Source organism: Ursus maritimus, unplaced genomic scaffold, assembly GCF_017311325.1.
Source record: "Ursus maritimus isolate PB19 unplaced genomic scaffold, ASM1731132v1 scaffold_4, whole genome shotgun sequence".
NCBI lineage: Eukaryota > Metazoa > Chordata > Mammalia > Carnivora > Ursidae > Ursus > Ursus maritimus.
In genome coordinates this window covers 79686426-79693282 of record NW_024426552.1, presented here as the reverse complement: position 1 = coordinate 79693282, position 6857 = coordinate 79686426, and the positions used below count along the sequence as shown (strand labels likewise).

Below are 6857 nucleotides of genomic sequence, written 5' to 3'. Positions count from 1 at the left end.
GGGGGGGGGGGGAGAAGCAGACTCCCTGCTGAGCAGGGAGCCTGATGCAGGGGCTTGATCCCAGGTCCTGGGGCTCAATCCCAGGACCTGGAGGTCATGACCTGAGCTGAAGGCAGACACTTAACCGACTGAGCCACCCAGGCGCCCCTCATTATTTAAGTTTAATTTTTAAAACATCATATATACTAAATAGCATATATAAGGAGGTATTTTTTTTAACATTTTATATATTTGAGAGAGAGAGAGCATGGGAGAGAGAGCACGAGTTGGGAGGGGCAGAGGGAGAAGGAGAAGCAGACCCCTCCCCCCCACCTGACATGGGGCTCTATCCTGGGACCCTGGGATCGTTACTGAGACATCCAGGCTCTCCAGGAAGTAAAAGAATAATAATGAAGCTGTAAAAACCTGCTTAGCTACCACTCAGCTTAAGAAATAGGAAATTACTTACACTTTTAAATGTTTTCCAGTACTCCCCTCACTGATCATTTTATATTTTTTGAATATCTGAACTATTTTTTGATAAAATCAAATTTAAAAGTATTACCAATCCATGCCCTCCCCACCCCAGACCAGTCTTTCTAATGTTGATTACCCAACTGACTTCTCTGCCCCCTTGCAAATGTACATATAGCGTGCACTCACATTCTTGGGGAAGGACAATGTGTAAATAGATTTGTTTAAGGTTAATGTGTATTGGGTTTATAATTTTTTTTTTTTAATATTTGAGAGAAAGAGAGCACGAGCAGGGGGAGGGGCAGAGGGAGAGAGAGAAGCAGACTCCCTGCTGAGCACAGAGCTGGACATGGGGCTCGATTCCAGGACTCTTGAGATCATGACCTGAGCCAAAGGCAGACACTCAACTGACTGAGCCACCTAAGTGCCCCAGGGTTTATCATTTTTTCTTAATATTTAATTTTTTAAGTAATTTCTACACCCATTGTGGGACTTGAACCTACAACTCGAAGATCAAGAGTTGCACCCTCTGACTCTTGGTTTCAGCTCAGGTTGTGATCTCAGGGTTGTGAGGTTGAGCCCTGCTTTGGACTCTGTGCTCAGCATGGAGTCGGCTTAAGGGTCTCTCTCCCTCTCCTGTGCTTTGCATTCCCCCCCCCACCCCCCGCATGCTCTCACTCTTGCAAAATAAATAAATCTTTGGGGGAAAAAAGAGTTGCATGCTCTACCAACTGAGCCAGCCAGGCACCTCTATCATTGTTATTTTTTGTAATGACTTAAAAAAATTTATTGGATGGAAAGGGAGGATATTATGCTAAGCAAAATAAGTCAGAGAAAGACAGTTATCATTTGATTTCACTCATATGTGGAATTTAAGAAATAAAAGAGGGGCATAGTGGAAAGGAGGAAAAAATAAAACAAGATGAAATCAGAGGGGGAGACAAAACAAGAGATTCTTAATCATAGGAAACAAACAGGGTTGCTGGTGAGGGGGGAGTAGGGAGATGGGGTAATTGGGTGATGGACATTAAGGAGGGCACTTGATGTAATGAGCACTGGGTGTTACATAAGACTGATGAATCACTGAACTCTACCTCTGAAACTAATAATACTCTATATGTTTAATTAATTGTATTTAAATTTAAAAAGGAAAAAATTTATATTAAGTAATCTCTGCACCCAGCGTGGGGCTTGAACTCATGACCCTGAGATCAGGAGTCACATGCTCCTCTGACTAAGCCAGACAGGTGCCCCTATTTTGTCTTTTGAGGTCTAATTCACATACTGTAAAATTCACTCTTTTAAAGTACAAAACTCAGTGTTTTTGTTTTTATTTTAGTAGATTCACAACTTTGTGCAACCATTACTATTCCATCTAATTCCAGAAAATTTTTATCAATAGCTGGTTTTTTAGACTAGGGAGTGTTGATTTAAAGAACAACCAATTTTTTTTTTTTTTAAGATTTTATTTATTTATTTGACAGAGAGAGAGACAGCCAGTGAGAGAGGGAACACAAGCAGGGGGAGTGAGAGAGGAAGAAGCAGGCTCATAGCGGAGGAGCCTGATCTGGGGCTCGATCCCATAACGCCGGGATCACGCCCTGAGCCAAAGGCAGATGCTTAACCGCTGTGCCACCCAGGCTCCCCAAGAACAACCAATTTTCTAAAAAATGTTTCATGTTCGGGTACCTGGGTGGCCCAATTGGTTGGGCTTCCAGCTCTTGATTTCTGCTTGGGTCCTCATCTCAGGGTTGTGGGATTGAGCCCTGGGTTGGGCTTACAAGCTGGGTGTGGAGGCTGCTTGGGATTCTCTCTTTCTCTCCCTCTGGCCCTCTTTCTCTCTCTCAAAAAAAAGAAAAAGTCTCATGTTTTAAGGTACTTGTTTCCTTTTTAGAATCTCAGCTTCACATAGAAAAGCATGAGGCTTATCCCCATAGAATTTATTGTTCATTTGAAAGCTCCAGCGAAAAATCCCTACTTAGTGAAGTGTGCAAGATTTGGCTCAATTTATATATTCTCAGTGACTGTGTCCAAGAATTTGACACAATCTTGATCTCGTCCAGTTTCTTCCTGTCCCTTTCAACCTGGATTTGTAGACAAGCTTTGTTTTCTTTTGCTTCTCTTGGAAAAAAGACTTCACTCAGTGATCTTTGTCTGAAAGTGCCACCGGGGAAATCACTGGAAGGTTATATGGCCTCCCTTCTTTCTCTCTTTTCTTTTTTTAAAGTTTGCTTATTTATTTATTTATTCATTCATTCAAGCAATCTACACCCAACATGGGGCTTGAACCCATTACCCTGAGATCAAGAGTCACGTGCTCCTTCAACTGAGCCAGCCAGGTGCCTCTATATGTCCTTCCTTCTGTCACCTTCAGATTTTGCCTTAAATATCACGAAACTCTTAAACATTTCAAATAGCTCACTCTGTTCAGAGAGAAGGTATGTTGAAGTGGTGGGGTAAAGGAAGAGTAAAATTTACCTGAGGCCAGCTGTCTCCAGTTTTTGCACTAATGCATAGAAGCAGTGGCGTGGATAATTTAGAATAGCTGTTTTATTCTAAAGTCTTTTACATGTTGCTTTGCAGATTGGAGGGAAAGTACTGGCCTGAGTGGATTTTGGGGCTGACCTTATATAGCAACTTGTACGGTCTTTAGCAATTTCATTTATAATGGGAAAGTGTGTATTTTTGACCTGGAAATATGTAATACTTAAATCATAACACAATCTTTTTTTTTTTAAGAGAGAGAGAGAGAGAGAAAGTGGGGGGGAGGGGCAGAGGGCGAGAATGTTCAAGCGGACTCCCCACTGAGCGCTGAGCCCAACCTGGGACTTGATTCCATGATGCATGAGATCATGACATGAACCAGAACCAAGAGTCAGATGCTTAACTGACTAAGCCACCCAGGCACCCCAGTAACACAATTTTTTTGAGCTCAGCTATCTAGTTTTTCTGTTCTGCTCAGCTCTTTACATGTCATACTGGGAATAGCCCACATCAGATGCTAACTACCGTCCTCTGGTCAGCTCCCCACCATTCTGGTCCAGTGTAAAATTGTGAGTATTTTTACTTAAAGGCCTATTTTTTTCCTATACCAGATGAGTTGAAGAAATAGTGATTATGTTGATCAACAAATGAGAGTATATTCAAATGGTTTTGTGTATAAAATCTGGCTTAGAATAATTAGGATACGGAGTTTTTGTCAGTACCAACTTAAAATCAAAACAGAATCTTCTCCCTTTTAGATTTCCCTTGATCTGAATCTTTTGTATAATACCCTACTTGTATTGTGAAAAAAAGCATGATTTGGGGGAGAAAATTACCCGTGTATATTTTCAGTTACCTGTGTCAATGGGAGATGACAGTTCTATGACTAATCTTCAAATAGATGAAAAAATTTAAATTGACATTGAAATATATTTTGATTTTTTTTTAAAAGTTTTTTTTTTTTTAGTAACCTCTGCACCCAATGTGGGGCTCAAACTCACAACCATGAGATCAAGAGTCACACGACTCTTCCAACTGAGCCAGCCAGCACCCCTATATTTTGATTTTTTTTTGATAGGACTCTTAATGCCAAATGATTTTTCTCAGTATAATATTAAAATGGATATTTTTTCTTATAATACACATTGGGCAGTCTTCAGGAAGCCTTAGATGGTGTTGGGGTAAAAGCTGCTATTTTAAATTTCCAATATGTAAATTACGAAATGGATCGTATATAGTTGGATTGCTGAAAGTCAGTTGTGTTAATATATTCCTAAAGGTTCAACATTAGACAAGTGCAGTGCAAGTCAGCTTGCTTCTAGATCTCCCTAATACTTTGTTGCTGGTAATAAAAGCTTCTAGTTACTTTTCTATTTTTCTAATACCCTGCTGGATTGGGGGCACTTGGGTGGCTCAGTTGGTTGAACATCTGAGTTTGGCTCAGGTCCTGATCTCAGTGTCTTTGGATCGCCCCATGTGGAGTTTTGCCCTCAGTGGGGTGTCTGCTTCTCCCTTTCCCTCACTCTGCCCCTCCACCTGCTCATTCTCTCTCTCTGTCCCTCAAATAAATAAATAAAACCTTTAAAAAAATTACGCTGCTGGATTGGATTTGTATCTGTATTCACAAATGAAAACTGGTTTGTCATTTTTCTCTGCCGATGCCTTTGACCACATCTTCATAGGTTTAGAAATAGTGTTCTCTTTGTTGATAATTTTAAAATAGTCTTATTTTAATTTTCTCTTTGAGCCAAGAGTTATTTAGAAATATTTTGTTTTTCATATCAAGGTGAGTTCTTGTTAATGATTTCCTATTTAATTTTATTAGGATCAGATGTTATATGGCCATAACATTTCCATGTTTTGTAATAATTGTGACTTCATATTCCATCTTATGATTTAATTTTTTTTTAAGATTTTATTTTTTTCAGAGAGAGAGAGAGAGAGAGAGTACAAGCAGGGGGAGCAGCAGAGGGAGAGGGAGAAACAGGCTTACCACTGAGCAGGGAGCCCAATGCGGGGCTCTATCCCAGGACCCTGGGATCATGACCTGAGCTGAAGGCAGACGCTTAACCGACTGAGCCACCCAGGCCCCCTGATTTCATTTTAATGACTTTTATAGATATTTTAAACAGTATTCTCTGTTGCGTTCAGAGAATGCTCTGTTGTATGTAGCTGTCTTTTTTTAAAATTTTTAAATTTTTTTTAATTGGGCTCCACACCCAATGTGGGGCGTGAACTCACAACCCTGAGTTCAAGAGTCGTGCTCTGTACTGCCTGAGCCAGCCAGGCGCCTCTGTATGTAGCTGTTAAATCTGGCTTGTAAATTGCATTATCTATACTCTCTGTATTTTTATCTGTTGTCTTCTTGATCTTTTAAATTTCTGAGAGACATATGTTCAAATTCCCCTGTAGTGATTGTGATTTCCTTAAATGTTCCTTGTATTTCTGGTTTATTTCTTATGTTTTGACATGTTGTTTGATGTCTAGTTTATGGCATATCTTTGTGTCCTTTAATAGTAACATAATCTTTATTAAATGTGTGTGTGAGATTATCCTATTTGTTATTAATCATACCATGCCAGCTATGTCATCTACATGTAACTGTATATAACAACTTTGCATATCCTGGAGCACCTGGGTGGCTTTTGGGGCACCTGGGTGGCTCAGCCCTTTAAGTGTCTGACTCTTGATTTCAGCTCAGGTCTTGGTCTCAGCGTCATGAGTTCAAGCCCCACGTTGGAATCCACCATGGAACCTACTTAAAAAAATTTTTAAGAACCACAAACTTTGACTATCCCTTTATTTTAAACATTTAGCTATCATACCTTTGAAAATGTAATAATATCAAATAGACTTACAAGTATTAGGAGTGATAAAAGTTACCATAAGCTAGTAGTTATGTTCCCTGTGGGTATTTATATTTTGGCATGTAGTTAAGTTATCCCTTCATTTATTTGTTCAACAAATAATTTTTTGAGAGCTTGCAGGAACGTTGGAGGGGAAGATAGGGAAAGCTATGTGGGATAGTATGAACACGGAAGGCCTTCTTTAATAAGGTAGGCATTTGAGCTGTGATCCAGTAACGCTAATCTGGGGAAAGCATTCCAGGTAGAGGGAACCTTAAGTTCAAAAACCCTAAGGAGGGGTGCCTGGTTGGCTCAGGTGGTAGAGCATATGGCTCTTGATCTTGGGATTGTGAGTTCAAGCCCCAAGTTGGGCGTAGAGCTTACTTAAAAACAAACAAAACCAAAACCCTATGGAAAGATTGAGATGTATTTGAGGAAAAGAAAGAAAACCAATGTGTCTGCATTTTAATCGATTAAGGATGGTGAGGAAGGCAGGACCCAATTCAAGTAAGATCTTGTAGGGCATTTTAAAGAGTATGATTTTATTCTTAAGTGTTATGGGAAGCCATGGGCAGATTTTGAGCAGGGGATGACTTGATTAGATAAATATCTTTACAGTCCTTATATAAATTGAAATGTACAGATTTTAGCTGTACAGTTGGAAAACTTTCACAATTGCCTATGTGAAATGCACCCTTAAGGTAAAAAGTTTTCTCTCACCCCAGAAAGTTCTTTATTCTTCTTCCCAGTCTGTCCTCATCACCAGCACCTGAAGTACTATTCTTTTTTCTTTCACCTAATTTGTCTGTTCTAGAACTTCATATAAATGGAATCATTCATGTACATACTCTTGCGTCTGGCTTCTTTTACTTACTAAGATGAGTTGTTTTTTGTTTGTTTTTAAGATTTATTTATTTTAGAGAGAGAGAGGGAAAGAGAGAGCACCCGTGTGTGTGGGGGGGGCAGATCAATGCCTGCGGGGCTTCCCTGCTGAGTCTGCTTCTCCCTCTGATTCTCCCCCCCCCCTCATGTGCACGCGCATGCGCACACGCACGCTCTCTCTCTCTCTCTCTC

General features: G+C 40.1%; 1 protein-coding gene across 1 annotated transcript in view; it reads left to right on the top strand.

Moving 5' to 3' along the window:
• Positions 1–6857, top strand: part of YEATS2 (YEATS domain containing 2) — a 111269-nt gene that overhangs the window by 10804 nt on the left and 93608 nt on the right. The window lies entirely within an intron of this gene.